Raw genomic sequence first — 7619 nt, forward strand, 5'->3', positions numbered from 1 at the left:
TCTCGGTTAAAGACTCGAGGGAACACAAAGGTCGTTCCAAGCTTTCAACCCAGACCCAGATTCCGCACGTTGTTGTGACGCACTGTTCTGACGCTCCCGTCACCCGATCCGTATCACAACAGCGTAGAGAACACTCCAGAATGTCCCTCTCCGATTTCGTTCTAGCGTGCGACGCATTGACTCTGTTTGAAGCTCGCGAGAGTGAAGCTCTAACTTCTGAAGTGCCCTTGTTTTCCATTAAAATGCACTTAGAGCAGCTCAAATCCCTTTGGTCAACTGTCGAGATGGAATACTCCCGTTGTCACAAGGCCTTGACAATCCAAGCCGACGAGGAAAGCTTGGCAAACATAAGCCACATCAAGGCGAAGCACGAATCCGCTTACGCGGCGTATGTGCGATGCGGGACGTTGTTCGGAGAACGCATCGAACAGCTCTCGGCACAGATGACGACTCTTAGGCGTCAGCCAACCGCTCCGTCGGGGCCACCGGGGCATAGAGTTCCTCCGTGTGAGGTAGAGACATTTGATGGCGACAGCCTAGCATGGCCCACATTCCGCGATTTGTTCGCCGCCATTTATATCGCCAATCCGTATTTGTCACAAGTGGAGAAGCTCTATCACTTGAACGCCAAGACGCGAGGGGAAGCGAGAACCATCGTGGCTAAGTCCCCCCTGACGAATGAGGGTTTCCAGGCCGCGTGGGAGAACCTCACCGCACGGTACGAAAATAGCCGTCTGCTTGTCATGACTCAAGCCAGACAACTCCTTCAGATTCCCGCGGTGGCACAAGAATCGGGCAAATCCTTGCGAGAGCTGCAGACCGCGTTTCAAGGGTGTCTTACCGCACTTGAGCGTTCGGGTGTTAGTACTGAGAATTGGGATGTCTTACTTATCGCCATCTGCACTAGTAAATTGCCGAAGGCCACAATCCTCCTGTGGGAGCAATCAGTGCCCAATAAGACTGTCGTCTCAACGTGGTCCGATTTGAACCAATTTCTTACCGATCGGTATCGTGTCCTGGATGCCACCGAAGAACATAAGTCGGCCCCAAGTGTCCAAGCCATCCCCATTGGTCCCCGCAAATCCTCTGCAACGATGAAGGTCCAAGCGTTTCCAGCGAAAGCTCAGCTCAAACCGGCGTCTTGCAAGCTGTGCCATCGGGAAAATCACCCAATACGGCTCTGCCCTAGTTTTCTTGATATGCCTGTTCAGAGGCGGTTGGAAACCATTAGACAGCAGGGACTTTGTCTGAACTGTTTGCCCGCGGTCATCAAGTGAAGGGCTGCTCCAGTGCGCATAATTGCCACACCTGCAAGGAACGTCATCATACGCTGTTGCATCCTAGTGATGTGTCCGTGCCCTCGCCATCCGCTGCGCAAGTCCCACCATCCAGCGCCACAGAGCGTCCGTCCACGAGCGACCAGCTCACAAATGCTCAAAGTTATTTTGCATCTACCCCAGGCAGAGGCCTTTTAGGCACTGCGATAGTCACTCTGCACCATCGTGGTGTGGATCATCATATTCGGGCGTTGATCGACTCGGGGGCCGATTCAACTTTTCTCTCCGAGCGTGTCTTCAGCATGGTCCAGCCCCCCTTCTACCCAGTAGACGCCGCGGTTACTGGCATGGGCCAGAGTGATGGAGGCTGCGCCGACAAGGTGTGTCTGCTAATGCTGTCTCCCCCGTGTGACAGATTGAACAAGATTGAGGTCTCCGCCCTGGTCGTATCCAAATTGTCAGGGGCCATTCCAACAGCTCCATTCCTTAATACGGTTCCGACGCAGTGCCTCGATCGCCCCCTGGCTGACCCGTACTACAACAAGCCCGCGCCTATTGACATGATCATCGGTGTAGACCTGTTTTTTCCCACATCCTCGGAGAACGGATCAAAAAGGATATTGGTGATTTTGTCGGGCTAGAAACCATCTTTGGATGGGTTCTGTGTGGGGCTATCACTCCTGACCCTCCGGTGTCTCGATCCGTTTTCGCGGCACAGACTCGAGTTAGTCCCGAAGCAAAACTTGATGTACTCCTCACCAAGTTTTGGGAGGTGGAAGACCTTCCCGCAAAGCCGGAAAAGGAGGATGACGCATTCTGCGAGCGGAACTTCCAGGAGACCACCCAAAGGGGAAAGGACGGCCGATATGTTGTGTCCCTACCATTCAAAGGTCCGAATAGCGTTGACTTGGGCCACTCAAGACCGATCGCGCTGGCTCAATTCCTGCAGAATGAAGCACGCCTTCTCAAGGATCCAGTCCTAAAAACGCAGTGCCATTATTCAAGAGTACGAGGAATTGGGTCATATGATTCGGGTGACGCCGCCCCAAGATGGGAAAAACTTCTATCTCCCCCATCATGCGGTGTTTAAGCCCGATAGCACCACCACTAAGGTACGCGTGGTATTTAACGCGTCGAGCCCCTCCACACAAGGCGTCAGCCTCAACGATGTCTTGCACACCGGTCCCACTCTTCAGGCCGACCTCCCGCTTCAGGTACTGAAATGGCGGTTCTTTCAATTCGTTTTCAACGCCGACATAACGCAGATGTATCGACAAATCCGAGTCGATCCCAGGCATACCCCCTTTCAGCGGATCCTCTACCGAGACCGCTGCGGCAATATTCAGGATTACGAGTTACAAACTGTCTCGTTTGGGGTTAACTGCGCGCCATTCTTGGCGATCCGAGTCCTTTTACAACTGGCACAGGACGTGCAAGCGATGTATCCTCAGGCGAGCGAAATCCTTCGGAACTACATGTATGTTGATGATGTCCTTGCCGGCGCTCACACTGAAGCCGACGCCCGTCTCGCCATACGAGAGCTTCAAGCGGCCCTCCAATCTGCGGGCTTCCCGCTTCGGAAGTGGACTTCCAATAAGAAGGAAGTACTTCAAGCCATTCCGAGAGAGCACATGCTGCGAGAGGACTTTCTCGAGCTGGAAGACGCGAGCACTGCAAAAACCTTGGGTATTCGATGGCAAGCTGCTGAGGACGTCTTCTTATTCACCGTAGCGGACCCCCCCCTTGAAGGAGTCGATCTCCAAGAGGCAGGTTCTGTCCCATATCGCTAAGCTCTTTGACCCCGCTGATTGGCTAGCCCCATTTGTCATCCGAGCGAAGATATTCAAGGCAAATCTGGCTTACCGAACTGGGCTGTGATGATGTTCTGCCGCCTCTCCTGCTGCAGCAATGGCACGAATTCCTGCAGGATTACCCAGGCCTCAGTCGACTCCGCATTCCCCGTTGGCTAAACACCAGCGATAAGCTCTCGTGGGAGCTTCATGGCTTCTGTGACGCGTCACGGAGCGGTTCTGCTAGCCGAACTCTGGGCGTCGATCGTTCCTGAACTCCCAATCCCACCTGCAACCTCCTAGTTTTGGACCGACTCTACCATCGTGTTGGCTTGGCTCAATAAACCCCCGTGCAGTTGGTCCACCTTCGTGGCCAATCGGGTATCCAGGATCTCCGAAAGCACCAGTGGCCAAAGCTGGTCACATGTGCGCTCCGAGGACAACCCCGCTGATCTGGCGAGCCGTGGAGTCTCCGCGGCCGAGCTATCGGCCAGCAGCCTCTGGTGGCATGGGCCGGACTGGCTCCAGCGAGCCCCCGAGTATTGGCCAACTCCCCATAACGAACTCCCAGACACCCAGCTGGAGCAACGGGTCCAGTGCCAAACCACCGCGACCACCCTACTCGAGGACGTCAGCGAACGTTTCTCGAATTATGGTAGGGCACTACGAGTCACTGCGTACATCCTACGCTTCGCCACCAAGAGGATTTCGACGCCTTCCACGGTTCGCCTTACCAATGACGAACTTCTTTCCGGACCTCTCAGCGGCGGGAATACCTCGCGCAGATACGGGCCCTGGGTGAAGGGCGACTCCTGCCATCATCCAGCACTCTACTCAATCTGAACCCATTTCTCGACCAGCATGGGTTACTCCGCTCCTGCGGACGACTCCGGGCCGCGGAGTCCCTCCGATATGATGAACGTCACCCTATTCTCCTCCCCTATAGTACTCATTTCACTCGCCTGCTTGTCGAATTCGCCCACCGCATCACGTTGCATGGCGGCAATCAACTGATGGTGCGGTATTTGCGCACCAAATTCTGGATCCCACGGATAAAGAACATGGTAAAGTCCCACATCAAGGGGTGCAAAGTCTGCATCGTTCATCGTCGACGACTACAGACCCAGATGATGGGTGATCTCCCTCGAGAACGCATCACGTACTCCAGGCCCTTCACCCACACGGGCATTGACTTCGCAGGGCCGTTCGAGATCAAAAATTACACCGGGCGTGCGTGTCTCATAACTAAGGGTTATGTCTGCGTCTTTGTGTGTTTCAGCACGAAGGCAATCCATCTCGAGGCTACCTCCGACCTCACCACTGAAAGATTTCTTGCAGCCTTCTCTCGGTTTGTCGCACGGAGACAATGCCCACAGCGCATTTACTCCGACAACGGCAAAACCTTCGTAGGGGGCCTCAAAGGCGCTCGAAAAAGATTTCCTGAACGCCACCAAGCTTGAAATAATGAAGGCATTTCCCCAGCACATTTTATCCTGGCAGTTCATTCCGCCAAGCGCGCCCCATATGGGAGGACTGTGGGAAGCAGGGGTCAAAAGTTTTAAGACCCTGTTTTACAAGTCCTCGTCCACTGTCAAATACACCTTCGAGGAACTTTCCACTCTCCTGTGTAGGATCGAAGCGTGCCTAAACTCCAGGCCAATCTCTCCCATGAGCGAGGACCCAGAGGATCTGCTGGCCCTAAGCCCGGGACATTTCCTGATTGGAGGACCACTCTTATCCATTGCGGAACTGGAAATTCTGGTCGAGCTTATGTCGCTGATCAACCGATGGCAGCGACTAAAGGCAATCCAGCAGGCTTTCTGCCGCCGCTGGAAGAGTGAGTACCTCAAGGAGCTTCACAAACGAAACAAGTGGAAATCACCGACTCGCAGCATCCAGACCGGCGACCTCGTGATCGTGTCCGAAGATCATCTCCCCTCCAACGAGTGGCGCTTAGGGCGAATTGAGCGCACTCTGCCCGGGGCTGACGGTCTCGTCCGAGTGGCTGATGTCACCACCGCGCGTGGGTCTATCCGAAGACCCGTAGCGAAGCTCATTCTGTTGCAAGACAGCAGGAGTCCTGAGTCTAAAACCTTATCGTGACTCCCAATCCCTCTATGTTTCCTCCGAATGTCCTCGTCTCCGTGCATGTTTCTCGTTCCCGTGCATAGACTAATCCACTCCCCCATACGTAATTTCTTTCGTTACAGTTCGTTCAGCTCGCCCCTTCATAGCGACATGGCCCCCACGCGTCTGCCGCACCACCGCAGCAAACGAGCTCCACAGGGCACGAACGTGTACCGATGCCGGGTCTGTCGGGGGGTTCATGCACTCCGGCAGTGTCAGCGCTTCCTGAACCTCCGAGGCGGCTTCGGGCGGTGCTCATCAATAAGTATTGTCCCAATTGCTTGGCACACGAGCATTCATCCGACGCGTGTCGGACTCGCCATGGTTGCCGACGATGCGGGCAAAGGCCCTGCTCCACATGGCCGACCAACCGCCGAGACAACGTGCCTCCGCCCGGCGTCGCATCCAATCACCCCCCTCCGGGCGTGCTGCACCCCCGCTACAACCACGTTCCCGATCATCGTCCGACCGCTCCGCTTCCCCAGAAGGCGCACCCGAGATTTCGCTATCCTCCCTGCTCCACGCCAGGACGACGACTGTCCTTCTTGATGCGTGTGCGGCTGAGAGCCGCATCAATCTCTCCTTTGCCCGGTCCCTGGGGTTAGCTGTGACCAAGGTCGGGGTCGACCAAGCCTGTACGGCCGTCCTCGAGTCAAGGTCCGACAAGACGTTCCGACGGAACGTTATATTCCGGGTCGAAGAGGACTTGCTCATCCGCACTCCCATCCGGGAAGCGCCACCCTGATCCTGGCCGACCCCTATTTCTATCGGCCGGCGACGGTATCCGTGGTGCTCGGGGCAGACCTCTATCCTGAGGTCATCCAACCAGGCTGTGTGCCCGGTCATAGCGGTACTCCCGCAGCCCAGAGCACCGTGTTCGGATGGGTCGTCTCCGGCTCCTGTGGGATCTAGGCGCTCCAGGACGTTGCCGTCCCCCATCCTTTATATGTCCAGGGTGGCAATTGCAACATGTTGCAAGGGGGGCGGTATGTTCACGCCACCGGGTGAACAGCTGTGAGCGGCGAAGAGCAGTGAGCGGTGAGGAGTGAGGAGGGTTTTTTGATCCTCGGCATCTACGGTCACACCAGAAGAAGTGACTTGGTTTTTCCAATGGGCACCGCCATTATTCTGAATCGAGCTTTTCACCCGAACTCCCGTTCTTTTGCTTTTACGATTTGTCAATTTTTTCAACCCGAACCATTTTCGTGTGTGTCGGGCTCTCTGTGAATATTAAATAAAGCATAAGTTTATTTAACCGAAGTTTTCGCGCGTTTTTAATTCACCACTCGCTCACCATATCCAGAAGAAATTGGCACCCGCCAACTACTTGTATTTATTTGGTTCCTTGGATCCATCTTAGTGTCTTTGTGAAACATTGCCCACTGCAGCTTCAGTTGTGTGGGGAGTTTCTCTAGTAGCTCTTGTACGAGCATTGGGTTCTGCATGTAACCTAGCACATGCTTCCATCGTTGAGTAGATGTTTCGTACACACAGTGCGTATTCGATAAGTGGTTCAAGCTTATCTTTTATTGCGGGTAGTTGTCGCGTTTTTTCCAGTAAGTTGTGCAAAATATGCTCTGGCCAACCGAAACACATACGTAATGTTTGTATGATTTCAGGGACCATTGCTGGTAAAAGGAGTTTGGATTGAACTAACTCACGGGCTTTTCCCTTTAGGCTAGCTTGCAGCCGCATAAGATTTTCTGCATTCGTATACCCAGCGATTTCCGTAAAACTACTGTAGAATAGAGGCCAGTTCTGAGGATTGCCATCAAATGTTGGAAGCTCTTTCGGTATCGCTTGACGGGCTGCAAGTTGTGCCGCGCTTGGCATTGCTGTGTTTAGGTCTGCGTCCATTCGCACTTTATTTTCTGGATAGTACGATGCAGCCCTGTTTTGAGTATTCGTAAAATTCCAGGGTGCCATCGGCGTAGCACTTAAGTGCGGTTGTTCGCGTGTCGTAGCACGCTTGTTGTTTGAGGTTAGGAACGGCAGCTGCGGTGCCTCGTGATCGTAATGCCACGTGTCACGCACAGCTGAGTGTGTGACCATCGCTTTTTGTTTGGCAGAAGTAAAAATAGGAACAGCTGTCCTAGCTGTGTCCTGGAATATTTTTGGAGGGCATAGTCCAAAGTCCCGATCCGGTTCTTGTAGCGGCCCCGTTGGTTTTGCTGGTGACGAAGTAGCCTGAGGTTCGCCTGCTCGTGTGGTATTTCCGAGGTTCTGCAATGCGTTGCTCAATGGTTTACCAATGAGTTTATACTTTTAAGCGACGTTGATAAGTTACGTGATCTATGTAGGTCGTAAACAGTTGACCGTTGAGGTTATGTATCACAATTTAGTGATTGGTTATGCAATCATCGAGGTTAACCTCTATATGATTCACTTGTAGAACCATGGGTTCACCCGTCAAGTTGAGTTCAAT

This window comes from Drosophila tropicalis, unplaced genomic scaffold (genome assembly GCF_018151085.1).
Source record: "Drosophila tropicalis isolate 14030-0801.00 unplaced genomic scaffold, ASM1815108v1 contig_747, whole genome shotgun sequence".
NCBI classification, from domain to species: Eukaryota; Metazoa; Arthropoda; class Insecta; order Diptera; family Drosophilidae; genus Drosophila; species Drosophila tropicalis.